The 23,779-nt window shown below is 58.4% G+C and overlaps 10 non-coding genes and 4 pseudogenes across 10 annotated transcripts; all 14 read left to right on the top strand.

Annotated features, from left to right (window-relative positions):
• The first annotated feature begins 225 nt into the window (after positions 1–225).
• On the top strand, positions 226–433 carry LOC128466736 (uncharacterized; annotated as a pseudogene).
• A 1,144-nt stretch (positions 434–1,577) lies between these two features.
• LOC128466694 (U2 spliceosomal RNA) lies at positions 1,578–1,768 on the top strand. Its single transcript, XR_008345491.1, has one exon. It is a non-coding gene; the product is annotated as a U2 spliceosomal RNA (small nuclear RNA).
• Positions 1,769–3,623: 1,855 nt separating this feature from the next.
• On the top strand, positions 3,624–3,794 carry LOC128466751 (uncharacterized; annotated as a pseudogene).
• Positions 3,795–4,938: 1,144 nt separating this feature from the next.
• LOC128466693 (U2 spliceosomal RNA) lies at positions 4,939–5,129 on the top strand. Its single transcript, XR_008345490.1, has one exon. It is a non-coding gene; the product is annotated as a U2 spliceosomal RNA (small nuclear RNA).
• A 1,144-nt stretch (positions 5,130–6,273) lies between these two features.
• On the top strand, positions 6,274–6,464 carry LOC128466692 (U2 spliceosomal RNA). The gene has a single exon (XR_008345489.1). It is a non-coding gene; the product is annotated as a U2 spliceosomal RNA (small nuclear RNA).
• A 1,144-nt stretch (positions 6,465–7,608) lies between these two features.
• Positions 7,609–7,799, top strand: LOC128466691 (U2 spliceosomal RNA). Its single transcript, XR_008345488.1, has one exon. It is a non-coding gene; the product is annotated as a U2 spliceosomal RNA (small nuclear RNA).
• Positions 7,800–8,943: 1,144 nt separating this feature from the next.
• On the top strand, positions 8,944–9,134 carry LOC128466690 (U2 spliceosomal RNA). The gene has a single exon (XR_008345487.1). It is a non-coding gene; the product is annotated as a U2 spliceosomal RNA (small nuclear RNA).
• A 1,144-nt stretch (positions 9,135–10,278) lies between these two features.
• LOC128466689 (U2 spliceosomal RNA) lies at positions 10,279–10,469 on the top strand. The gene has a single exon (XR_008345486.1). It is a non-coding gene; the product is annotated as a U2 spliceosomal RNA (small nuclear RNA).
• A 1,144-nt stretch (positions 10,470–11,613) lies between these two features.
• Positions 11,614–11,804, top strand: LOC128466688 (U2 spliceosomal RNA). The gene has a single exon (XR_008345485.1). It is a non-coding gene; the product is annotated as a U2 spliceosomal RNA (small nuclear RNA).
• A 1,144-nt stretch (positions 11,805–12,948) lies between these two features.
• LOC128466687 (U2 spliceosomal RNA) lies at positions 12,949–13,139 on the top strand. Its single transcript, XR_008345484.1, has one exon. It is a non-coding gene; the product is annotated as a U2 spliceosomal RNA (small nuclear RNA).
• A 1,144-nt stretch (positions 13,140–14,283) lies between these two features.
• On the top strand, positions 14,284–14,474 carry LOC128466686 (U2 spliceosomal RNA). Its single transcript, XR_008345483.1, has one exon. It is a non-coding gene; the product is annotated as a U2 spliceosomal RNA (small nuclear RNA).
• Positions 14,475–15,618: 1,144 nt separating this feature from the next.
• On the top strand, positions 15,619–15,809 carry LOC128466684 (U2 spliceosomal RNA). The gene has a single exon (XR_008345481.1). It is a non-coding gene; the product is annotated as a U2 spliceosomal RNA (small nuclear RNA).
• Positions 15,810–17,611: 1,802 nt separating this feature from the next.
• On the top strand, positions 17,612–17,784 carry LOC128466742 (uncharacterized; annotated as a pseudogene).
• A 1,826-nt stretch (positions 17,785–19,610) lies between these two features.
• On the top strand, positions 19,611–19,781 carry LOC128466750 (uncharacterized; annotated as a pseudogene).
• The last annotated feature ends 3,998 nt before the right edge of the window (positions 19,782–23,779 follow it).

The following is a 23,779-nucleotide window of genomic DNA, read 5'->3' as shown; positions in this document are numbered from 1 at the left end:
GTTCTCCTCGGCCCCCCTTTCCCCCCCCACTTCCCCAGGTTATGTTCCACTAAGTGCTAACCATATGCGCCACGTCTGGGAATGTAATTGTACACTGCTTCTACTGAGCTTTCCGTAAACTGAAGTCGTACTGTAACGTGTATTGCCCTGCGCTGCGTCGCAGTACTGCTTATCGTCTATCTGTGCTAATATTACTGTCCTATGTATTCCTGCTAAAACAGATTGATGTCTGTTTTACCATAAGCAGTTTTGTATAATAAACTTAAATACAAAAAAAAAATCTGTTCTTATCAGTTTAATATCTGATACGTCCCCTATCTGGGGACCATATATTAAATGGATTTTTAGAACAGGGAGATGGAAGAAGAGCTTGCTCTGTCCACTCCACGCATTGACCTGGTATTGCAGTACCTCCAGGACCGGTGCACCTCTCTTATTTGTGACCAAAAGCAGAACCCAAGCAAAGCCGAGCAACGAGCAGAGCAACGAGCCGAGGAAGGGCCGAGCGACCTGGGGAGCAGCGGCAGCAGTCCAGGGTCGGTCGGTTGGTCGGTCGGTTGCTTCCTTCCTTTCTTTCCTCCCAGCTCGTTGCTTCTGCAGGCGAGTGAGTGCGCGGCGTCTTGGTCGCGACATGTAACGTAAGGTAACGTAACTGAACTGTGCTGCGGTAGGTAATGTCCGTTGTAACGTAACGTAACTTTCGATGTCCTGTCCTGTCCTGTCGTGCCATGCCATGCCATGCCATGCCATGCCATGCCATGTGTGTGGCTGGCCTTGGTCATGAAGGCACATGCTGGTTGAGGGTGCATTGAAGGGTTAAAGTGCTAGTGTGTTTGCTTGCTTGAAGGTAGCATGGCCAGCTGACGGCTGTGCTGCTGCTGCTGCAGCAGCAGCTGCAGCTGCTGCCTGGCTCCTGTGGTTCTTTTGCATGCCTTGGTTTGTGTCTCCCTCTGATGGTGGCTTTGGAGCCAGTGAGCCAGCACTGTGCTGGGTGGCTGACGAGGACGAGGACAAGAGAGTGAGCGAGTGAGTGTTGTTCACAGCAGCAGCAGCAGCAGCAGCCGGCAGGCAGCGCTTAAGAGGATTAGATGAGATTACAGTAAGGCCTGCTACGTCTGTCAGGTGCTTAGGTGGGTCCAGTCAATCAGCGGGACGGAGCCGCAGCAGCTGATCTCGTTGAGCGGGAGGCGGAGGTGCGAAGCGGGGGGGCCCCCGATCCCCCCTTGGGGGCGGACCCATGCAAATGTTTCAGGCCGCGCCGCCTCGATCCCGGCGGGCCTCGTTGAGATAGATAGACAGGCAGGCGGAGGGAGGGAAAGAAAGAGAGAGGAGAGTGTGCGAGCCAGGGGTGCTGGGCTTGGACGCAGGGGTGGTGCAGGCCGTCCCTTCCAGCTGTGGTTGCCGGCGCAGGGCTGCAGTCCGGCGCGGGGATCCGCAGAGGGAGTGCCCTGGGGGGTGGGGGTGGTGGGTGTGCAGCGGGCGGATGGCCCAGGGGCCCGGGCGCGCATGGCAGCTCGCTGCGACTGTGCGGAGTGAGGGTGGCGGGCCCGGGCCGGGCCCGGCGCCCAGTTCGGGTTATCGCTTCTCGGCCTTTTGGCTAAGATCAAGTGTAGTATCTGTTCTTATCAGTTTAATATCTGATACGTCCCCTATCTGGGGACCATATATTAAATGGATTTTTAGAACAGGGAGATGGAAGAAGAGCTTGCTCTGTCCACTCCACGCATTGACCTGGTATTGCAGTACCTCCAGGACCGGTGCACCTCTCTTATTTGTGACCAAAAGCAGAACCCAAGCAAAGCCGAGCAACGAGCAGAGCAACGAGCCGAGGAAGGGCCGAGCGACCTGGGGAGCAGCGGCAGCAGTCCAGGGTCGGTCGGTTGGTCGGTCGGTTGCTTCCTTCCTTTCTTTCCTCCCAGCTCGTTGCTTCTGCAGGCGAGTGAGTGCGCGGCGTCTTGGTCGCGACATGTAACGTAAGGTAACGTAACTGAACTGTGCTGCGGTAGGTAATGTCCGTTGTAACGTAACGTAACTTTCGATGTCCTGTCCTGTCCTGTCGTGCCATGCCATGCCATGCCATGCCATGCCATGCCATGTGTGTGGCTGGCCTTGGTCATGAAGGCACATGCTGGTTGAGGGTGCATTGAAGGGTTAAAGTGCTAGTGTGTTTGCTTGCTTGAAGGTAGCATGGCCAGCTGACGGCTGTGCTGCTGCTGCTGCAGCAGCAGCTGCAGCTGCTGCCTGGCTCCTGTGGTTCTTTTGCATGCCTTGGTTTGTGTCTCCCTCTGATGGTGGCTTTGGAGCCAGTGAGCCAGCACTGTGCTGGGTGGCTGACGAGGACGAGGACAAGAGAGTGAGCGAGTGAGTGTTGTTCACAGCAGCAGCAGCAGCAGCAGCCGGCAGGCAGCGCTTAAGAGGATTAGATGAGATTACAGTAAGGCCTGCTACGTCTGTCAGGTGCTTAGGTGGGTCCAGTCAATCAGCGGGACGGAGCCGCAGCAGCTGATCTCGTTGAGCGGGAGGCGGAGGTGCGAAGCGGGGGGGCCCCCGATCCCCCCTTGGGGGCGGACCCATGCAAATGTTTCAGGCCGCGCCGCCTCGATCCCGGCGGGCCTCGTTGAGATAGATAGACAGGCAGGCGGAGGGAGGGAAAGAAAGAGAGAGGAGAGTGTGCGAGCCAGGGGTGCTGGGCTTGGACGCAGGGGTGGTGCAGGCCGTCCCTTCCAGCTGTGGTTGCCGGCGCAGGGCTGCAGTCCGGCGCGGGGATCCGCAGAGGGAGTGCCCTGGGGGGTGGGGGTGGTGGGTGTGCAGCGGGCGGATGGCCCAGGGGCCCGGGCGCGCATGGCAGCTCGCTGCGACTGTGCGGAGTGAGGGTGGCGGGCCCGGGCCGGGCCCGGCGCCCAGTTCGGGTTATCGCTTCTCGGCCTTTTGGCTAAGATCAAGTGTAGTCTCTCTTACTGGGAGGAGAGATGACACTGATCCTCTGGCCTTAGGGCTGGGAATGCATGGAGCCCGAGGTGCTTTGATTGCCCTGACTTAAATGTCGGAGTCACCATGTGCAGTATTGCACGCCGCTGCCATGGTGAGCGCACGTCTCTGCACAGGCGGCCATCTATGCACATTCCTCCATAGCACCATTCGGGCATGGAGTGAATTTATTTTTGTACCTGGCTGGGTCATTTTATGGCCTGCCCTTATTTATTTATTTATTTAATCACTATGTGTGAGAACACGTGTGCCTATTAATTTGATTTGATTTTCACGGTCACCAAACCTTCTTGCGAGGCCACGTTCACCCTTTTGTTTTTTGATTTGGCACTTTCGTTTTTGACCACTGCCTTATGGCGGTGAAGCCTAAGGGGGTTTCTCCCTTATGGGAGTACCCCAAAGGAAAGGGTTCTCACCCTTCGGGGTGAGTCCCATAGATCCGACCCTCCCATGGGGGGGGGGAGGAACCAGTCTGGGTACCTTTTCGGAGGTCTCAGAATTCGTATAGGGCTTCTGCTGCCATGTGCACGGAATGCAGCACCAAGGAGCACGCACCTCGGGCTCTAAAAAAAAAAAAAAAAAAAAAAAAAAAAAAAAAAAAAAAAAAAAAAAAAAAAAAAAAAAAAAAAAAAAAAAAAAAAAAAAAAAAAAAATCTGTTCTTATCAGTTTAATATCTGATACGTCCCCTATCTGGGGACCATATATTAAATGGATTTTTAGAACAGGGAGATGGAAGAAGAGCTTGCTCTGTCCACTCCACGCATTGACCTGGTATTGCAGTACCTCCAGGACCGGTGCACCTCTCTTATTTGTGACCAAAAGCAGAACCCAAGCAAAGCCGAGCAACGAGCAGAGCAACGAGCCGAGGAAGGGCCGAGCGACCTGGGGAGCAGCGGCAGCAGTCCAGGGTCGGTCGGTTGGTCGGTCGGTTGCTTCCTTCCTTTCTTTCCTCCCAGCTCGTTGCTTCTGCAGGCGAGTGAGTGCGCGGCGTCTTGGTCGCGACATGTAACGTAAGGTAACGTAACTGAACTGTGCTGCGGTAGGTAATGTCCGTTGTAACGTAACGTAACTTTCGATGTCCTGTCCTGTCCTGTCGTGCCATGCCATGCCATGCCATGCCATGCCATGCCATGTGTGTGGCTGGCCTTGGTCATGAAGGCACATGCTGGTTGAGGGTGCATTGAAGGGTTAAAGTGCTAGTGTGTTTGCTTGCTTGAAGGTAGCATGGCCAGCTGACGGCTGTGCTGCTGCTGCTGCAGCAGCAGCTGCAGCTGCTGCCTGGCTCCTGTGGTTCTTTTGCATGCCTTGGTTTGTGTCTCCCTCTGATGGTGGCTTTGGAGCCAGTGAGCCAGCACTGTGCTGGGTGGCTGACGAGGACGAGGACAAGAGAGTGAGCGAGTGAGTGTTGTTCACAGCAGCAGCAGCAGCAGCAGCCGGCAGGCAGCGCTTAAGAGGATTAGATGAGATTACAGTAAGGCCTGCTACGTCTGTCAGGTGCTTAGGTGGGTCCAGTCAATCAGCGGGACGGAGCCGCAGCAGCTGATCTCGTTGAGCGGGAGGCGGAGGTGCGAAGCGGGGGGGCCCCCGATCCCCCCTTGGGGGCGGACCCATGCAAATGTTTCAGGCCGCGCCGCCTCGATCCCGGCGGGCCTCGTTGAGATAGATAGACAGGCAGGCGGAGGGAGGGAAAGAAAGAGAGAGGAGAGTGTGCGAGCCAGGGGTGCTGGGCTTGGACGCAGGGGTGGTGCAGGCCGTCCCTTCCAGCTGTGGTTGCCGGCGCAGGGCTGCAGTCCGGCGCGGGGATCCGCAGAGGGAGTGCCCTGGGGGGTGGGGGTGGTGGGTGTGCAGCGGGCGGATGGCCCAGGGGCCCGGGCGCGCATGGCAGCTCGCTGCGACTGTGCGGAGTGAGGGTGGCGGGCCCGGGCCGGGCCCGGCGCCCAGTTCGGGTTATCGCTTCTCGGCCTTTTGGCTAAGATCAAGTGTAGTATCTGTTCTTATCAGTTTAATATCTGATACGTCCCCTATCTGGGGACCATATATTAAATGGATTTTTAGAACAGGGAGATGGAAGAAGAGCTTGCTCTGTCCACTCCACGCATTGACCTGGTATTGCAGTACCTCCAGGACCGGTGCACCTCTCTTATTTGTGACCAAAAGCAGAACCCAAGCAAAGCCGAGCAACGAGCAGAGCAACGAGCCGAGGAAGGGCCGAGCGACCTGGGGAGCAGCGGCAGCAGTCCAGGGTCGGTCGGTTGGTCGGTCGGTTGCTTCCTTCCTTTCTTTCCTCCCAGCTCGTTGCTTCTGCAGGCGAGTGAGTGCGCGGCGTCTTGGTCGCGACATGTAACGTAAGGTAACGTAACTGAACTGTGCTGCGGTAGGTAATGTCCGTTGTAACGTAACGTAACTTTCGATGTCCTGTCCTGTCCTGTCGTGCCATGCCATGCCATGCCATGCCATGCCATGCCATGTGTGTGGCTGGCCTTGGTCATGAAGGCACATGCTGGTTGAGGGTGCATTGAAGGGTTAAAGTGCTAGTGTGTTTGCTTGCTTGAAGGTAGCATGGCCAGCTGACGGCTGTGCTGCTGCTGCTGCAGCAGCAGCTGCAGCTGCTGCCTGGCTCCTGTGGTTCTTTTGCATGCCTTGGTTTGTGTCTCCCTCTGATGGTGGCTTTGGAGCCAGTGAGCCAGCACTGTGCTGGGTGGCTGACGAGGACGAGGACAAGAGAGTGAGCGAGTGAGTGTTGTTCACAGCAGCAGCAGCAGCAGCAGCCGGCAGGCAGCGCTTAAGAGGATTAGATGAGATTACAGTAAGGCCTGCTACGTCTGTCAGGTGCTTAGGTGGGTCCAGTCAATCAGCGGGACGGAGCCGCAGCAGCTGATCTCGTTGAGCGGGAGGCGGAGGTGCGAAGCGGGGGGGCCCCCGATCCCCCCTTGGGGGCGGACCCATGCAAATGTTTCAGGCCGCGCCGCCTCGATCCCGGCGGGCCTCGTTGAGATAGATAGACAGGCAGGCGGAGGGAGGGAAAGAAAGAGAGAGGAGAGTGTGCGAGCCAGGGGTGCTGGGCTTGGACGCAGGGGTGGTGCAGGCCGTCCCTTCCAGCTGTGGTTGCCGGCGCAGGGCTGCAGTCCGGCGCGGGGATCCGCAGAGGGAGTGCCCTGGGGGGTGGGGGTGGTGGGTGTGCAGCGGGCGGATGGCCCAGGGGCCCGGGCGCGCATGGCAGCTCGCTGCGACTGTGCGGAGTGAGGGTGGCGGGCCCGGGCCGGGCCCGGCGCCCAGTTCGGGTTATCGCTTCTCGGCCTTTTGGCTAAGATCAAGTGTAGTATCTGTTCTTATCAGTTTAATATCTGATACGTCCCCTATCTGGGGACCATATATTAAATGGATTTTTAGAACAGGGAGATGGAAGAAGAGCTTGCTCTGTCCACTCCACGCATTGACCTGGTATTGCAGTACCTCCAGGACCGGTGCACCTCTCTTATTTGTGACCAAAAGCAGAACCCAAGCAAAGCCGAGCAACGAGCAGAGCAACGAGCCGAGGAAGGGCCGAGCGACCTGGGGAGCAGCGGCAGCAGTCCAGGGTCGGTCGGTTGGTCGGTCGGTTGCTTCCTTCCTTTCTTTCCTCCCAGCTCGTTGCTTCTGCAGGCGAGTGAGTGCGCGGCGTCTTGGTCGCGACATGTAACGTAAGGTAACGTAACTGAACTGTGCTGCGGTAGGTAATGTCCGTTGTAACGTAACGTAACTTTCGATGTCCTGTCCTGTCCTGTCGTGCCATGCCATGCCATGCCATGCCATGCCATGCCATGTGTGTGGCTGGCCTTGGTCATGAAGGCACATGCTGGTTGAGGGTGCATTGAAGGGTTAAAGTGCTAGTGTGTTTGCTTGCTTGAAGGTAGCATGGCCAGCTGACGGCTGTGCTGCTGCTGCTGCAGCAGCAGCTGCAGCTGCTGCCTGGCTCCTGTGGTTCTTTTGCATGCCTTGGTTTGTGTCTCCCTCTGATGGTGGCTTTGGAGCCAGTGAGCCAGCACTGTGCTGGGTGGCTGACGAGGACGAGGACAAGAGAGTGAGCGAGTGAGTGTTGTTCACAGCAGCAGCAGCAGCAGCAGCCGGCAGGCAGCGCTTAAGAGGATTAGATGAGATTACAGTAAGGCCTGCTACGTCTGTCAGGTGCTTAGGTGGGTCCAGTCAATCAGCGGGACGGAGCCGCAGCAGCTGATCTCGTTGAGCGGGAGGCGGAGGTGCGAAGCGGGGGGGCCCCCGATCCCCCCTTGGGGGCGGACCCATGCAAATGTTTCAGGCCGCGCCGCCTCGATCCCGGCGGGCCTCGTTGAGATAGATAGACAGGCAGGCGGAGGGAGGGAAAGAAAGAGAGAGGAGAGTGTGCGAGCCAGGGGTGCTGGGCTTGGACGCAGGGGTGGTGCAGGCCGTCCCTTCCAGCTGTGGTTGCCGGCGCAGGGCTGCAGTCCGGCGCGGGGATCCGCAGAGGGAGTGCCCTGGGGGGTGGGGGTGGTGGGTGTGCAGCGGGCGGATGGCCCAGGGGCCCGGGCGCGCATGGCAGCTCGCTGCGACTGTGCGGAGTGAGGGTGGCGGGCCCGGGCCGGGCCCGGCGCCCAGTTCGGGTTATCGCTTCTCGGCCTTTTGGCTAAGATCAAGTGTAGTATCTGTTCTTATCAGTTTAATATCTGATACGTCCCCTATCTGGGGACCATATATTAAATGGATTTTTAGAACAGGGAGATGGAAGAAGAGCTTGCTCTGTCCACTCCACGCATTGACCTGGTATTGCAGTACCTCCAGGACCGGTGCACCTCTCTTATTTGTGACCAAAAGCAGAACCCAAGCAAAGCCGAGCAACGAGCAGAGCAACGAGCCGAGGAAGGGCCGAGCGACCTGGGGAGCAGCGGCAGCAGTCCAGGGTCGGTCGGTTGGTCGGTCGGTTGCTTCCTTCCTTTCTTTCCTCCCAGCTCGTTGCTTCTGCAGGCGAGTGAGTGCGCGGCGTCTTGGTCGCGACATGTAACGTAAGGTAACGTAACTGAACTGTGCTGCGGTAGGTAATGTCCGTTGTAACGTAACGTAACTTTCGATGTCCTGTCCTGTCCTGTCGTGCCATGCCATGCCATGCCATGCCATGCCATGCCATGTGTGTGGCTGGCCTTGGTCATGAAGGCACATGCTGGTTGAGGGTGCATTGAAGGGTTAAAGTGCTAGTGTGTTTGCTTGCTTGAAGGTAGCATGGCCAGCTGACGGCTGTGCTGCTGCTGCTGCAGCAGCAGCTGCAGCTGCTGCCTGGCTCCTGTGGTTCTTTTGCATGCCTTGGTTTGTGTCTCCCTCTGATGGTGGCTTTGGAGCCAGTGAGCCAGCACTGTGCTGGGTGGCTGACGAGGACGAGGACAAGAGAGTGAGCGAGTGAGTGTTGTTCACAGCAGCAGCAGCAGCAGCAGCCGGCAGGCAGCGCTTAAGAGGATTAGATGAGATTACAGTAAGGCCTGCTACGTCTGTCAGGTGCTTAGGTGGGTCCAGTCAATCAGCGGGACGGAGCCGCAGCAGCTGATCTCGTTGAGCGGGAGGCGGAGGTGCGAAGCGGGGGGGCCCCCGATCCCCCCTTGGGGGCGGACCCATGCAAATGTTTCAGGCCGCGCCGCCTCGATCCCGGCGGGCCTCGTTGAGATAGATAGACAGGCAGGCGGAGGGAGGGAAAGAAAGAGAGAGGAGAGTGTGCGAGCCAGGGGTGCTGGGCTTGGACGCAGGGGTGGTGCAGGCCGTCCCTTCCAGCTGTGGTTGCCGGCGCAGGGCTGCAGTCCGGCGCGGGGATCCGCAGAGGGAGTGCCCTGGGGGGTGGGGGTGGTGGGTGTGCAGCGGGCGGATGGCCCAGGGGCCCGGGCGCGCATGGCAGCTCGCTGCGACTGTGCGGAGTGAGGGTGGCGGGCCCGGGCCGGGCCCGGCGCCCAGTTCGGGTTATCGCTTCTCGGCCTTTTGGCTAAGATCAAGTGTAGTATCTGTTCTTATCAGTTTAATATCTGATACGTCCCCTATCTGGGGACCATATATTAAATGGATTTTTAGAACAGGGAGATGGAAGAAGAGCTTGCTCTGTCCACTCCACGCATTGACCTGGTATTGCAGTACCTCCAGGACCGGTGCACCTCTCTTATTTGTGACCAAAAGCAGAACCCAAGCAAAGCCGAGCAACGAGCAGAGCAACGAGCCGAGGAAGGGCCGAGCGACCTGGGGAGCAGCGGCAGCAGTCCAGGGTCGGTCGGTTGGTCGGTCGGTTGCTTCCTTCCTTTCTTTCCTCCCAGCTCGTTGCTTCTGCAGGCGAGTGAGTGCGCGGCGTCTTGGTCGCGACATGTAACGTAAGGTAACGTAACTGAACTGTGCTGCGGTAGGTAATGTCCGTTGTAACGTAACGTAACTTTCGATGTCCTGTCCTGTCCTGTCGTGCCATGCCATGCCATGCCATGCCATGCCATGCCATGTGTGTGGCTGGCCTTGGTCATGAAGGCACATGCTGGTTGAGGGTGCATTGAAGGGTTAAAGTGCTAGTGTGTTTGCTTGCTTGAAGGTAGCATGGCCAGCTGACGGCTGTGCTGCTGCTGCTGCAGCAGCAGCTGCAGCTGCTGCCTGGCTCCTGTGGTTCTTTTGCATGCCTTGGTTTGTGTCTCCCTCTGATGGTGGCTTTGGAGCCAGTGAGCCAGCACTGTGCTGGGTGGCTGACGAGGACGAGGACAAGAGAGTGAGCGAGTGAGTGTTGTTCACAGCAGCAGCAGCAGCAGCAGCCGGCAGGCAGCGCTTAAGAGGATTAGATGAGATTACAGTAAGGCCTGCTACGTCTGTCAGGTGCTTAGGTGGGTCCAGTCAATCAGCGGGACGGAGCCGCAGCAGCTGATCTCGTTGAGCGGGAGGCGGAGGTGCGAAGCGGGGGGGCCCCCGATCCCCCCTTGGGGGCGGACCCATGCAAATGTTTCAGGCCGCGCCGCCTCGATCCCGGCGGGCCTCGTTGAGATAGATAGACAGGCAGGCGGAGGGAGGGAAAGAAAGAGAGAGGAGAGTGTGCGAGCCAGGGGTGCTGGGCTTGGACGCAGGGGTGGTGCAGGCCGTCCCTTCCAGCTGTGGTTGCCGGCGCAGGGCTGCAGTCCGGCGCGGGGATCCGCAGAGGGAGTGCCCTGGGGGGTGGGGGTGGTGGGTGTGCAGCGGGCGGATGGCCCAGGGGCCCGGGCGCGCATGGCAGCTCGCTGCGACTGTGCGGAGTGAGGGTGGCGGGCCCGGGCCGGGCCCGGCGCCCAGTTCGGGTTATCGCTTCTCGGCCTTTTGGCTAAGATCAAGTGTAGTATCTGTTCTTATCAGTTTAATATCTGATACGTCCCCTATCTGGGGACCATATATTAAATGGATTTTTAGAACAGGGAGATGGAAGAAGAGCTTGCTCTGTCCACTCCACGCATTGACCTGGTATTGCAGTACCTCCAGGACCGGTGCACCTCTCTTATTTGTGACCAAAAGCAGAACCCAAGCAAAGCCGAGCAACGAGCAGAGCAACGAGCCGAGGAAGGGCCGAGCGACCTGGGGAGCAGCGGCAGCAGTCCAGGGTCGGTCGGTTGGTCGGTCGGTTGCTTCCTTCCTTTCTTTCCTCCCAGCTCGTTGCTTCTGCAGGCGAGTGAGTGCGCGGCGTCTTGGTCGCGACATGTAACGTAAGGTAACGTAACTGAACTGTGCTGCGGTAGGTAATGTCCGTTGTAACGTAACGTAACTTTCGATGTCCTGTCCTGTCCTGTCGTGCCATGCCATGCCATGCCATGCCATGCCATGCCATGTGTGTGGCTGGCCTTGGTCATGAAGGCACATGCTGGTTGAGGGTGCATTGAAGGGTTAAAGTGCTAGTGTGTTTGCTTGCTTGAAGGTAGCATGGCCAGCTGACGGCTGTGCTGCTGCTGCTGCAGCAGCAGCTGCAGCTGCTGCCTGGCTCCTGTGGTTCTTTTGCATGCCTTGGTTTGTGTCTCCCTCTGATGGTGGCTTTGGAGCCAGTGAGCCAGCACTGTGCTGGGTGGCTGACGAGGACGAGGACAAGAGAGTGAGCGAGTGAGTGTTGTTCACAGCAGCAGCAGCAGCAGCAGCCGGCAGGCAGCGCTTAAGAGGATTAGATGAGATTACAGTAAGGCCTGCTACGTCTGTCAGGTGCTTAGGTGGGTCCAGTCAATCAGCGGGACGGAGCCGCAGCAGCTGATCTCGTTGAGCGGGAGGCGGAGGTGCGAAGCGGGGGGGCCCCCGATCCCCCCTTGGGGGCGGACCCATGCAAATGTTTCAGGCCGCGCCGCCTCGATCCCGGCGGGCCTCGTTGAGATAGATAGACAGGCAGGCGGAGGGAGGGAAAGAAAGAGAGAGGAGAGTGTGCGAGCCAGGGGTGCTGGGCTTGGACGCAGGGGTGGTGCAGGCCGTCCCTTCCAGCTGTGGTTGCCGGCGCAGGGCTGCAGTCCGGCGCGGGGATCCGCAGAGGGAGTGCCCTGGGGGGTGGGGGTGGTGGGTGTGCAGCGGGCGGATGGCCCAGGGGCCCGGGCGCGCATGGCAGCTCGCTGCGACTGTGCGGAGTGAGGGTGGCGGGCCCGGGCCGGGCCCGGCGCCCAGTTCGGGTTATCGCTTCTCGGCCTTTTGGCTAAGATCAAGTGTAGTATCTGTTCTTATCAGTTTAATATCTGATACGTCCCCTATCTGGGGACCATATATTAAATGGATTTTTAGAACAGGGAGATGGAAGAAGAGCTTGCTCTGTCCACTCCACGCATTGACCTGGTATTGCAGTACCTCCAGGACCGGTGCACCTCTCTTATTTGTGACCAAAAGCAGAACCCAAGCAAAGCCGAGCAACGAGCAGAGCAACGAGCCGAGGAAGGGCCGAGCGACCTGGGGAGCAGCGGCAGCAGTCCAGGGTCGGTCGGTTGGTCGGTCGGTTGCTTCCTTCCTTTCTTTCCTCCCAGCTCGTTGCTTCTGCAGGCGAGTGAGTGCGCGGCGTCTTGGTCGCGACATGTAACGTAAGGTAACGTAACTGAACTGTGCTGCGGTAGGTAATGTCCGTTGTAACGTAACGTAACTTTCGATGTCCTGTCCTGTCCTGTCGTGCCATGCCATGCCATGCCATGCCATGCCATGCCATGTGTGTGGCTGGCCTTGGTCATGAAGGCACATGCTGGTTGAGGGTGCATTGAAGGGTTAAAGTGCTAGTGTGTTTGCTTGCTTGAAGGTAGCATGGCCAGCTGACGGCTGTGCTGCTGCTGCTGCAGCAGCAGCTGCAGCTGCTGCCTGGCTCCTGTGGTTCTTTTGCATGCCTTGGTTTGTGTCTCCCTCTGATGGTGGCTTTGGAGCCAGTGAGCCAGCACTGTGCTGGGTGGCTGACGAGGACGAGGACAAGAGAGTGAGCGAGTGAGTGTTGTTCACAGCAGCAGCAGCAGCAGCAGCCGGCAGGCAGCGCTTAAGAGGATTAGATGAGATTACAGTAAGGCCTGCTACGTCTGTCAGGTGCTTAGGTGGGTCCAGTCAATCAGCGGGACGGAGCCGCAGCAGCTGATCTCGTTGAGCGGGAGGCGGAGGTGCGAAGCGGGGGGGCCCCCGATCCCCCCTTGGGGGCGGACCCATGCAAATGTTTCAGGCCGCGCCGCCTCGATCCCGGCGGGCCTCGTTGAGATAGATAGACAGGCAGGCGGAGGGAGGGAAAGAAAGAGAGAGGAGAGTGTGCGAGCCAGGGGTGCTGGGCTTGGACGCAGGGGTGGTGCAGGCCGTCCCTTCCAGCTGTGGTTGCCGGCGCAGGGCTGCAGTCCGGCGCGGGGATCCGCAGAGGGAGTGCCCTGGGGGGTGGGGGTGGTGGGTGTGCAGCGGGCGGATGGCCCAGGGGCCCGGGCGCGCATGGCAGCTCGCTGCGACTGTGCGGAGTGAGGGTGGCGGGCCCGGGCCGGGCCCGGCGCCCAGTTCGGGTTATCGCTTCTCGGCCTTTTGGCTAAGATCAAGTGTAGTATCTGTTCTTATCAGTTTAATATCTGATACGTCCCCTATCTGGGGACCATATATTAAATGGATTTTTAGAACAGGGAGATGGAAGAAGAGCTTGCTCTGTCCACTCCACGCATTGACCTGGTATTGCAGTACCTCCAGGACCGGTGCACCTCTCTTATTTGTGACCAAAAGCAGAACCCAAGCAAAGCCGAGCAACGAGCAGAGCAACGAGCCGAGGAAGGGCCGAGCGACCTGGGGAGCAGCGGCAGCAGTCCAGGGTCGGTCGGTTGGTCGGTCGGTTGCTTCCTTCCTTTCTTTCCTCCCAGCTCGTTGCTTCTGCAGGCGAGTGAGTGCGCGGCGTCTTGGTCGCGACATGTAACGTAAGGTAACGTAACTGAACTGTGCTGCGGTAGGTAATGTCCGTTGTAACGTAACGTAACTTTCGATGTCCTGTCCTGTCCTGTCGTGCCATGCCATGCCATGCCATGCCATGCCATGCCATGTGTGTGGCTGGCCTTGGTCATGAAGGCACATGCTGGTTGAGGGTGCATTGAAGGGTTAAAGTGCTAGTGTGTTTGCTTGCTTGAAGGTAGCATGGCCAGCTGACGGCTGTGCTGCTGCTGCTGCAGCAGCAGCTGCAGCTGCTGCCTGGCTCCTGTGGTTCTTTTGCATGCCTTGGTTTGTGTCTCCCTCTGATGGTGGCTTTGGAGCCAGTGAGCCAGCACTGTGCTGGGTGGCTGACGAGGACGAGGACAAGAGAGTGAGCGAGTGAGTGTTGTTCACAGCAGCAGCAGCAGCAGCAGCCGGCAGGCAGCGCTTAAGAGGATTAGATGAGATTACAGTAAGGCCTGCTACGTCTGTCAGGTGCTTAGGTGGGTCCAGTCAATCAGCGGGACGGAGCCGCAGCAGCTGATCTCGTTGAGCGGGAGGCGGAGGTGCGAAGCGGGGGGGCCCCCGATCCCCCCTTGGGGGCGGACCCATGCAAATGTTTCAGGCCGCGCCGCCTCGATCCCGGCGGGCCTCGTTGAGATAGATAGACAGGCAGGCGGAGGGAGGGAAAGAAAGAGAGAGGAGAGTGTGCGAGCCAGGGGTGCTGGGCTTGGACGCAGGGGTGGTGCAGGCCGTCCCTTCCAGCTGTGGTTGCCGGCGCAGGGCTGCAGTCCGGCGCGGGGATCCGCAGAGGGAGTGCCCTGGGGGGTGGGGGTGGTGGGTGTGCAGCGGGCGGATGGCCCAGGGGCCCGGGCGCGCATGGCAGCTCGCTGCGACTGTGCGGAGTGAGGGTGGCGGGCCCGGGCCGGGCCCGGCGCCCAGTTCGGGTTATCGCTTCTCGGCCTTTTGGCTAAGATCAAGTGTAGTATCTGTTCTTATCAGTTTAATATCTGATACGTCCCCTATCTGGGGACCATATATTAAATGGATTTTTAGAACAGGGAGATGGAAGAAGAGCTTGCTCTGTCCACTCCACGCATTGACCTGGTATTGCAGTACCTCCAGGACCGGTGCACCTCTCTTATTTGTGACCAAAAGCAGAACCCAAGCAAAGCCGAGCAACGAGCAGAGCAACGAGCCGAGGAAGGGCCGAGCGACCTGGGGAGCAGCGGCAGCAGTCCAGGGTCGGTCGGTTGGTCGGTCGGTTGCTTCCTTCCTTTCTTTCCTCCCAGCTCGTTGCTTCTGCAGGCGAGTGAGTGCGCGGCGTCTTGGTCGCGACATGTAACGTAAGGTAACGTAACTGAACTGTGCTGCGGTAGGTAATGTCCGTTGTAACGTAACGTAACTTTCGATGTCCTGTCCTGTCCTGTCGTGCCATGCCATGCCATGCCATGCCATGCCATGCCATGTGTGTGGCTGGCCTTGGTCATGAAGGCACATGCTGGTTGAGGGTGCATTGAAGGGTTAAAGTGCTAGTGTGTTTGCTTGCTTGAAGGTAGCATGGCCAGCTGACGGCTGTGCTGCTGCTGCTGCAGCAGCAGCTGCAGCTGCTGCCTGGCTCCTGTGGTTCTTTTGCATGCCTTGGTTTGTGTCTCCCTCTGATGGTGGCTTTGGAGCCAGTGAGCCAGCACTGTGCTGGGTGGCTGACGAGGACGAGGACAAGAGAGTGAGCGAGTGAGTGTTGTTCACAGCAGCAGCAGCAGCAGCAGCCGGCAGGCAGCGCTTAAGAGGATTAGATGAGATTACAGTAAGGCCTGCTACGTCTGTCAGGTGCTTAGGTGGGTCCAGTCAATCAGCGGGACGGAGCCGCAGCAGCTGATCTCGTTGAGCGGGAGGCGGAGGTGCGAAGCGGGGGGGCCCCCGATCCCCCCTTGGGGGCGGACCCATGCAAATGTTTCAGGCCGCGCCGCCTCGATCCCGGCGGGCCTCGTTGAGATAGATAGACAGGCAGGCGGAGGGAGGGAAAGAAAGAGAGAGGAGAGTGTGCGAGCCAGGGGTGCTGGGCTTGGACGCAGGGGTGGTGCAGGCCGTCCCTTCCAGCTGTGGTTGCCGGCGCAGGGCTGCAGTCCGGCGCGGGGATCCGCAGAGGGAGTGCCCTGGGGGGTGGGGGTGGTGGGTGTGCAGCGGGCGGATGGCCCAGGGGCCCGGGCGCGCATGGCAGCTCGCTGCGACTGTGCGGAGTGAGGGTGGCGGGCCCGGGCCGGGCCCGGCGCCCAGTTCGGGTTATCGCTTCTCGGCCTTTTGGCTAAGATCAAGTGTAGTATCTGTTCTTATCAGTTTAATATCTGATACGTCCCCTATCTGGGGACCATATATTAAATGGATTTTTAGAACAGGGAGATGGAAGAAGAGCTTGCTCTGTCCACTCCACGCATTGACCTGGTATTGCAGTACCTCCAGGACCGGTGCACCTCTCTTATTTGTGACCAAAAGCAGAACCCAAGCAAAGCCGAGCAACGAGCAGAGCAACGAGCCGAGGAAGGGCCGAGCGACCTGGGGAGCAGCGGCAGCAGTCCAGGGTCGGTCGGTTGGTCGGTCGGTTGCTTCCTTCCTTTCTTTCCTCCCAGCTCGTTGCTTCTGCAGGCGAGTGAGTGCGCGGCGTCTTGGTCGCGACATGTAACGTAAGGTAACGTAACTGAACTGTGCTGCGGTAGGTAATGTCCGTTGTAACGTAACGTAACTTTCGATGTCCTGTCCTGTCCTGTCGTGCCATGCCATGCCATGCCATGCCATGCCATGCCATGTGTGTGGCTGGCCTTGGTCATGAAGGCACATGCTGGTTGAGGGTGCATTGAAGGGTTAAAGTGCTAGTGTGTTTGCTTGCTTGAAGGTAGCATGGCCAGCTGACGGCTGTGCTGCTGCTGCTGCAGCAGCAGCTGCAGCTGCTGCCTGGCTCCTGTGGTTCTTTTGCATGCCTTGGTTTGTGTCTCCCTCTGATGGTGGCTTTGGAGCCAGTGAGCCAGCACTGTGCTGGGTGGCTGACGAGGACGAGGACAAGAGAGTGAGCGAGTGAGTGTTGTTCACAGCAGCAGCAGCAGCAGCAGCCGGCAGGCAGCGCTTAAGAGGATTAGATGAGATTACAGTAAGGCCTGCTACGTCTGTCAGGTGCTTAGGTGGGTCCAGTCAATCAGCGGGACGGAGCCGCAGCAGCTGATCTCGTTGAGCGGGAGGCGGAGGTGCGAAGCGGGGGGGCCCCCGATCCCCCCTTGGGGGCGGACCCATGCAAATGTTTCAGGCCGCGCCGCCTCGATCCCGGCGGGCCTCGTTGAGATAGATAGACAGGCAGGCGGAGGGAGGGAAAGAAAGAGAGAGGAGAGTGTGCGAGCCAGGGGTGCTGGGCTTGGACGCAGGGGTGGTGCAGGCCGTCCCTTCCAGCTGTGGTTGCCGGCGCAGGGCTGCAGTCCGGCGCGGGGATCCGCAGAGGGAGTGCCCTGGGGGGTGGGGGTGGTGGGTGTGCAGCGGGCGGATGGCCCAGGGGCCCGGGCGCGCATGGCAGCTCGCTGCGACTGTGCGGAGTGAGGGTGGCGGGCCCGGGCCGGGCCCGGCGCCCAGTTCGGGTTATCGCTTCTCGGCCTTTTGGCTAAGATCAAGTGTAGTCTCTCTTACTGGGAGGAGAGATGACACTGATCCTCTGGCCTTAGGGCTGGGAATGCATGGAGCCCGAGGTGCTTTGATTGCCCTGACTTAAATGTCGGAGTCACCATGTGCAGTATTGCACGCCGCTGCCATGGTGAGCGCACGTCTCTGCACAGGCGGCCATCTATGCACATTCCTCCATAGCACCATTCGGGCATGGAGTGAATTTATTTTTGTACTTGGCTGGGTCATTTTATGGCCTGCCCTTATTTATTTATTTACTCTATTTATTTAATCACTATGTGTGAGAACACGTGTGCCTATTAATTTGATTTGATTTCCACGGTCACCAAACCTTCTTGCGAGGCCACGTTCACCCTTTTGTTTTTCGATTTGGCACTTTCGTTTTTGACCACTGCCTTATGGCGGTGAAGCCTAAGGGGGTTTCTCCCTTATGGGAGTACCCCAAAGGAAAGGGTTCTCACCCTTCGGGGTGAGTCCCATAGATCCGACCCTCCCATGGGGGGGGGGAGGAATCAGTCTGGGTACCTTTTCGGAGGTCTCAGAATTCGTATAGGGCTTCTGCTGCCATGTGCACGGAATGCTGCACCAAGGAGCACGCACCTCGGGCTCAGTAAAAAAAAATAAAAAAAAAAAAAAAATCTGTTCTTATCAGTTTAATATCTGATACGTCCCCTATCTGGGGACCATATATTAAATGGATTTTTAGAACAGGGAGATGGAAGAAGAGCTTGCTCTGTCCACTCCACGCATTGACCTGGTATTGCAGTACCTCCAGGACCGGTGCACCTCTCTTATTTGTGACCAAAAGCAGAACCCAAGCAAAGCCGAGCAACGAGCAGAGCAACGAGCCGAGGAAGGGCCGAGCGACCTGGGGAGCAGCGGCAGCAGTCCAGGGTCGGTCGGTTGGTCGGTCGGTTGCTTCCTTCCTTTCTTTCCTCCCAGCTCGTTGCTTCTGCAGGCGAGTGAGTGCGCGGCGTCTTGGTCGCGACATGTAACGTAAGGTAACGTAACTGAACTGTGCTGCGGTAGGTAATGTCCGTTGTAACGTAACGTAACTTTCGATGTCCTGTCCTGTCCTGTCGTGCCATGCCATGCCATGCCATGCCATGCCATGCCATGTGTGTGGCTGGCCTTGGTCATGAAGGCACATGCTGGTTGAGGGTGCATTGAAGGGTTAAAGTGCTAGTGTGTTTGCTTGCTTGAAGGTAGCATGGCCAGCTGACGGCTGTGCTGCTGCTGCTGCAGCAGCAGCTGCAGCTGCTGCCTGGCTCCTGTGGTTCTTTTGCATGCCTTGGTTTGTGTCTCCCTCTGATGGTGGCTTTGGAGCCAGTGAGCCAGCACTGTGCTGGGTGGCTGACGAGGACGAGGACAAGAGAGTGAGCGAGTGAGTGTTGTTCACAGCAGCAGCAGCAGCAGCAGCCGGCAGGCAGCGCTTAAGAGGATTAGATGAGATTACAGTAAGGCCTGCTACGTCTGTCAGGTGCTTAGGTGGGTCCAGTCAATCAGCGGGACGGAGCCGCAGCAGCTGATCTCGTTGAGCGGGAGGCGGAGGTGCGAAGCGGGGGGGCCCCCGATCCCCCCTTGGGGGCGGACCCATGCAAATGTTTCAGGCCGCGCCGCCTCGATCCCGGCGGGCCTCGTTGAGATAGATAGACAGGCAGGCGGAGGGAGGGAAAGAAAGAGAGAGGAGAGTGTGCGAGCCAGGGGTGCTGGGCTTGGACGCAGGGGTGGTGCAGGCCGTCCCTTCCAGCTGTGGTTGCCGGCGCAGGGCTGCAGTCCGGCGCGGGGATCCGCAGAGGGAGTGCCCTGGGGGGTGGGGGTGGTGGGTGTGCAGCGGGCGGATGGCCCAGGGGCCCGGGCGCGCATGGCAGCTCGCTGCGACTGTGCGGAGTGAGGGTGGCGGGCCCGGGCCGGGCCCGGCGCCCAGTTCGGGTTATCGCTTCTCGGCCTTTTGGCTAAGATCAAGTGTAGTCTCTCTTACTGGGAGGAGAGATGACACTGATCCTCTGGCCTTAGGGCTGGGAATGCATGGAGCCCGAGGTGCTTTGATTGCCCTGACTTAATTGTCGGAGTCACCATGTGCAGTATTGCACGCCGCTGCCATGGTGAGCGCACGTCTCTGCACAGGCGGCCATCTATGCACATTCCTCCATAGCACCATTCGGGCATGGAGTGAATTTATTTTTGTACCTGGCTGGGTCATTTCATGGCCTGCCCTTATTTATTTATTTATTTAATCACTATGTGTGAGAACACGTGTGCCTATTAATTTGATTTGATTTTCACGGTCACCAAACCTTCTTGCGAGGCCACGTTCACCCTTTTGTTTTTCGATTTGGCACTTTCGTTTTTGACCACTGCCTTATGGCGGTGAAGCCTAAGGGGGTTTCTCCCTTATGGGAGTACCCCAAAGGAAAGGGTTCTCACCCTTCGGGGTGAGTCCCATAGATCCGACCCTCCCATGGGGGGGGGGAGGAATCAGTCTGGGTACCTTTTCGGAGGTCTCAGAATTCGTATAGGGCTTCTGCTGCCATGTGCACGGAATGCTGCACCAAGGAGCACGCACCTCGGGCTCTAAAAAAAAAAAAAAAAAAAAAAAAAAAAAAAAAAAAAAAAAAAAAAAAAAAAAAAAAAATCTGTTCTTATCAGTTTAATATCTGATACGTCCCCTATCTGGGGACCATATATTAAATGGATTTTTAGAACAGGGAGATGGAAGAAGAGCTTGCTCTGTCCACTCCACGCATTGACCTGGTATTGCAGTACCTCCAGGACCGGTGCACCTCTCTTATTTGTGACCAAAAGCAGAACCCAAGCAAAGCCGAGCAACGAGCAGAGCAACGAGCCGAGGAAGGGCCGAGCGACCTGGGGAGCAGCGGCAGCAGTCCAGGGTCGGTCGGTTGGTCGGTCGGTTGCTTCCTTCCTTTCTTTCCTCCCAGCTCGTTGCTTCTGCAGGCGAGTGAGTGCGCGGCGTCTTGGTCGCGACATGTAACGTAAGGTAACGTAACTGAACTGTGCTGCGGTAGGTAATGTCCGTTGTAACGTAACGTAACTTTCGATGTCCTGTCCTGTCCTGTCGTGCCATGCCATGCCATGCCATGCCATGCCATGCCATGTGTGTGGCTGGCCTTGGTCATGAAGGCACATGCTGGTTGAGGGTGCATTGAAGGGTTAAAGTGCTAGTGTGTTTGCTTGCTTGAAGGTAGCATGGCCAGCTGACGGCTGTGCTGCTGCTGCTGCAGCAGCAGCTGCAGCTGCTGCCTGGCTCCTGTGGTTCTTTTGCATGCCTTGGTTTGTGTCTCCCTCTGATGGTGGCTTTGGAGCCAGTGAGCCAGCACTGTGCTGGGTGGCTGACGAGGACGAGGACAAGAGAGTGAGCGAGTGAGTGTTGTTCACAGCAGCAGCAGCAGCAGCAGCCGGCAGGCAGCGCTTAAGAGGATTAGATGAGATTACAGTAAGGCCTGCTACGTCTGTCAGGTGCTTAGGTGGGTCCAGTCAATCAGCGGGACGGAGCCGCAGCAGCTGATCTCGTTGAGCGGGAGGCGGAGGTGCGAAGCGGGGGGGCCCCCGATCCCCCCTTGGGGGCGGACCCATGCAAATGTTTCAGGCCGCGCCGCCTCGATCCCGGCGGGCCTCGTTGAGATAGATAGACAGGCAGGCGGAGGGAGGGAAAGAAAGAGAGAGGAGAGTGTGCGAGCCAGGGGTGCTGGGCTTGGACGCAGGGGTGGTGCAGGCCGTCCCTTCCAGCTGTGGTTGCCGGCGCAGGGCTGCAGTCCGGCGCGGGGATCCGCAGAGGGAGTGCCCTGGGGGGTGGGGGTGGTGGGTGTGCAGCGGGCGGATGGCCCAGGGGCCCGGGCGCGCATGGCAGCTCGCTGCGACTGTGCGGAGTGAGGGTGGCGGGCCCGGGCCGGGCCCGGCGCCCAGTTCGGGTTATCGCTTCTCGGCCTTTTGGCTAAGATCAAGTGTCTTGCCTGAGGTTCGTGACGATTGGTTGTTGTTGGACCTCGGCCTTTCTACTTATGTAGACATGCTGCTATTGGGGTTCTAACTGATGCCTTTCTGAACGAAACGAGATTCGGTCACGGTTGCGTTCGCTCGCTACTCGGCCTCCGGGCCTGCAGACCCTAGGAAACCCGTTGTGGACTCCCCAACACCGAGTGGATGCATGCTGGAGAAATCCTAACACTCGTGAGGCTTGAGCGCACGGTCTACCTTTGGGTGCTGGGAAAGACTCCCCCTCTTCCTGAGGCGGTCTTCTCCCCTACTTTTGGCCTTTTTTAGTGCCTTTTCCCTCTTTTTGGCCTTTTTTAGTGCCTTCCCCTGCCCCTCTTTTTGGCCTTTTTTAGTGCCTTCCCCTGCCCCTCTTTTTGGCCTTTTTTAGTGCCTTCCCCTGCCCCTCTTTTTGGCCTTTTTTAGTGCCTTCCCCTGCCCCTCTTTTTGGCCTTTTTTAGTGCCTTCCCCTGCCCTTCTTTTTGGCCTTTTTTAGTGCCTTCCCCTGCCCTTCTTTTTGGCCTTTTTTAGTGCCTTCCCCTACCCCTCTTTTTGGCCTTTTTTAGTGCCTTCCCCTGCCCCTCTTTTTGGCCTTTTTTAGTGCCTTCCCCCTGCCCCTCTTTTTGGCCTTTTTTTTTTTTTTTTTTTTTTTTTTTAGTGCCTTCCCCTGCCCCTCTTTTTGGCCTTTTTTAGTGCATCCCCCTGCCTTCCCCCCTGTGCTTTTAAATCTCTCCCTCTTCTCTTTTCCAGTTCTCTACGCTTTCCCAGCCAGACCCGACGAGGAGCGAAAATGGCAACCCAGACCTCTGAAGCCCAACAACCCAGCCAGGCCACCGGAAGCCGAGTCCAGCCTGCAGCGACCCCAGGGAGCCCACCTCCCCTGGAGACCTGGATGAGGCAGACGGTGGTCCTAAAGTTAAAGGAAGTGGAGGGCCGCACCCCTGACATGGATGTGGACACCTTCAGCAAGAAGGTAGTGCACGAGGGAGCAGGCTTCAGCCCAGCAGAAACCCTGAGCGTCCAGTCGTTTTTGAAGGGAATGTTCTACGTAACGTTCATTTCAGCGGCGGTCTGCAAAAGGTTCTGGGAAGCCTTCAGGTCGGCGAAACCGGATCAGGTCCTCTCCCGTTTCTACGGAAACAGCCCCATCCACAGGGAGGAGAGACCCGTGACGGTCTCGATGCGGAACCCCCACACCCCAGGAAAAGACGTGGCAACTTTTCTGGGAAGATACTGCCACATCGTGAAAGAACCGACCAAGATCCTCAATCAATACGGCTTCTGGACAGGAAGATGGTCCCTCGTGATCCGTCTGAAGGCAGACTCCACCTCGCCGGACGGGCTCCAACACCTCCCGCAGAGCTTCGCCCTGGGGAATTCTACAGGCATGCTCTTCTACCCTGGTCAGCCCACAACCTGCAGACGATGCAGCCAACTGGGTCACAAGGCGGAGGAATGCCAACAGAAATCCTGCAGGCACTGCAGGGTGGTGGGGCACGAGACCAAAGACTGTCCACGAAAGAAGACCTGTAACCTGTGCGGCGATCCTGACCACATCTACAAGGATTGCCCCAAAAGATCAAGGTCATACGCAGCGGTAGCAGCAGCCAAGGCCCCGGCCAAGGTCCCCTCGTCGGCCCCGACCAAGGCTCCAGCCAAGGCGCCGGCACCGCAGACACCCTCTCCGGCAACCCCGAAAGCGAAACCCAGGAAAGGTAAGAAAGCAGCTCCCCCCCCTGCCGAGACTGTCGTGGCCCTGCCCGCTGTCAAGGCTCCCCCTCCTCCCCCAGAGGCAGCGCCATCCCTCCCCTGCGCTGCCTCCGACCCTCCCTGCTTCACCCCCTTCTCCCTCCCCCCACTCCTCCCCCTCTCTGCAGCAGCTCTAACCCCGTCCCTAGCTGCTGCAGACCCCGACCCTTTCCCCCCTCTTGTTTCCGCTGCAGACAACCCCCTGGAGATGCCGCCAAAAGGAGCCGGAGCCAGAAAACGCAAACATAGCGGCAAGAAGGAGGAGGAGGACGAGGACAGCGAGACTGAGACGAGCCCCACCAGGATCTCTGTCCAGAAGAGGGCGCCACCACCAGCCCCCACCGTTCCCTCTCCCTCTCCTCCCGAGCCCGCAAATGACAACGACGACACGCTCGAAAAGATGGTCCAGGACCTGACCCCGTCGGATGAGCCAGCCACCGAGACCGAGGCTCTGATCCTCAACCAGCTGGACATCGACAACCAGGTCTCCCTCCTGGAACAGCTGCTAGACGAGGCGGTCTGGACCCCCGTGAACCCCATCGACCACGGCGGGGAAGATCCTCCCCCACCAGGGGGAGGAGGCGGTAACTAGTGCCTCTGTTTGAGCTAACCTTCTTTTTACTCCCAACTAATGGCGTCAATTTCTATTTTCTCCATTAATGTGAGGAGCATGAAGGACCAGTTCCGGAGGCGCGGTTTACTAACCTTCCTTTCTTCCCAGCAGTGTGATGTATATATGTTGCAGGAATGTGCTTTACCCTTCTCTCGTTCTTATCGCCATCTATGCAGGGAATGGTCCCACGGCCCGTCCTTTTGGTCCGGTGGGAACGGCTGCAAGTCGGCGGGGGTTGCTATCCTGATCCGGGGAGGCAACTTCACGGTGGACGCTGTCCAGGAGTTGGTCTGCGGCAGACTTCTGGTCGTGGACGGATCCTGGGCGGGGGAGCCTGTCAGGCTCATCGCCGTGTACGCCTCCCCGGAGAAGAAGCAACGCCTGGAGCTACTCCAGAACCTGCGGACCCAGCTGACCACCACCAGGGCCATAGT

The sequence above is a fragment of the Spea bombifrons genome, chromosome 9, assembly GCF_027358695.1.
Source record: "Spea bombifrons isolate aSpeBom1 chromosome 9, aSpeBom1.2.pri, whole genome shotgun sequence".
Lineage (NCBI taxonomy): Eukaryota > Metazoa > Chordata > Amphibia > Anura > Pelobatidae > Spea > Spea bombifrons.
The sequence above is the reverse complement of the archived record's forward strand: the minus strand, read 5'-3'. Positions and strand labels throughout refer to the sequence as shown.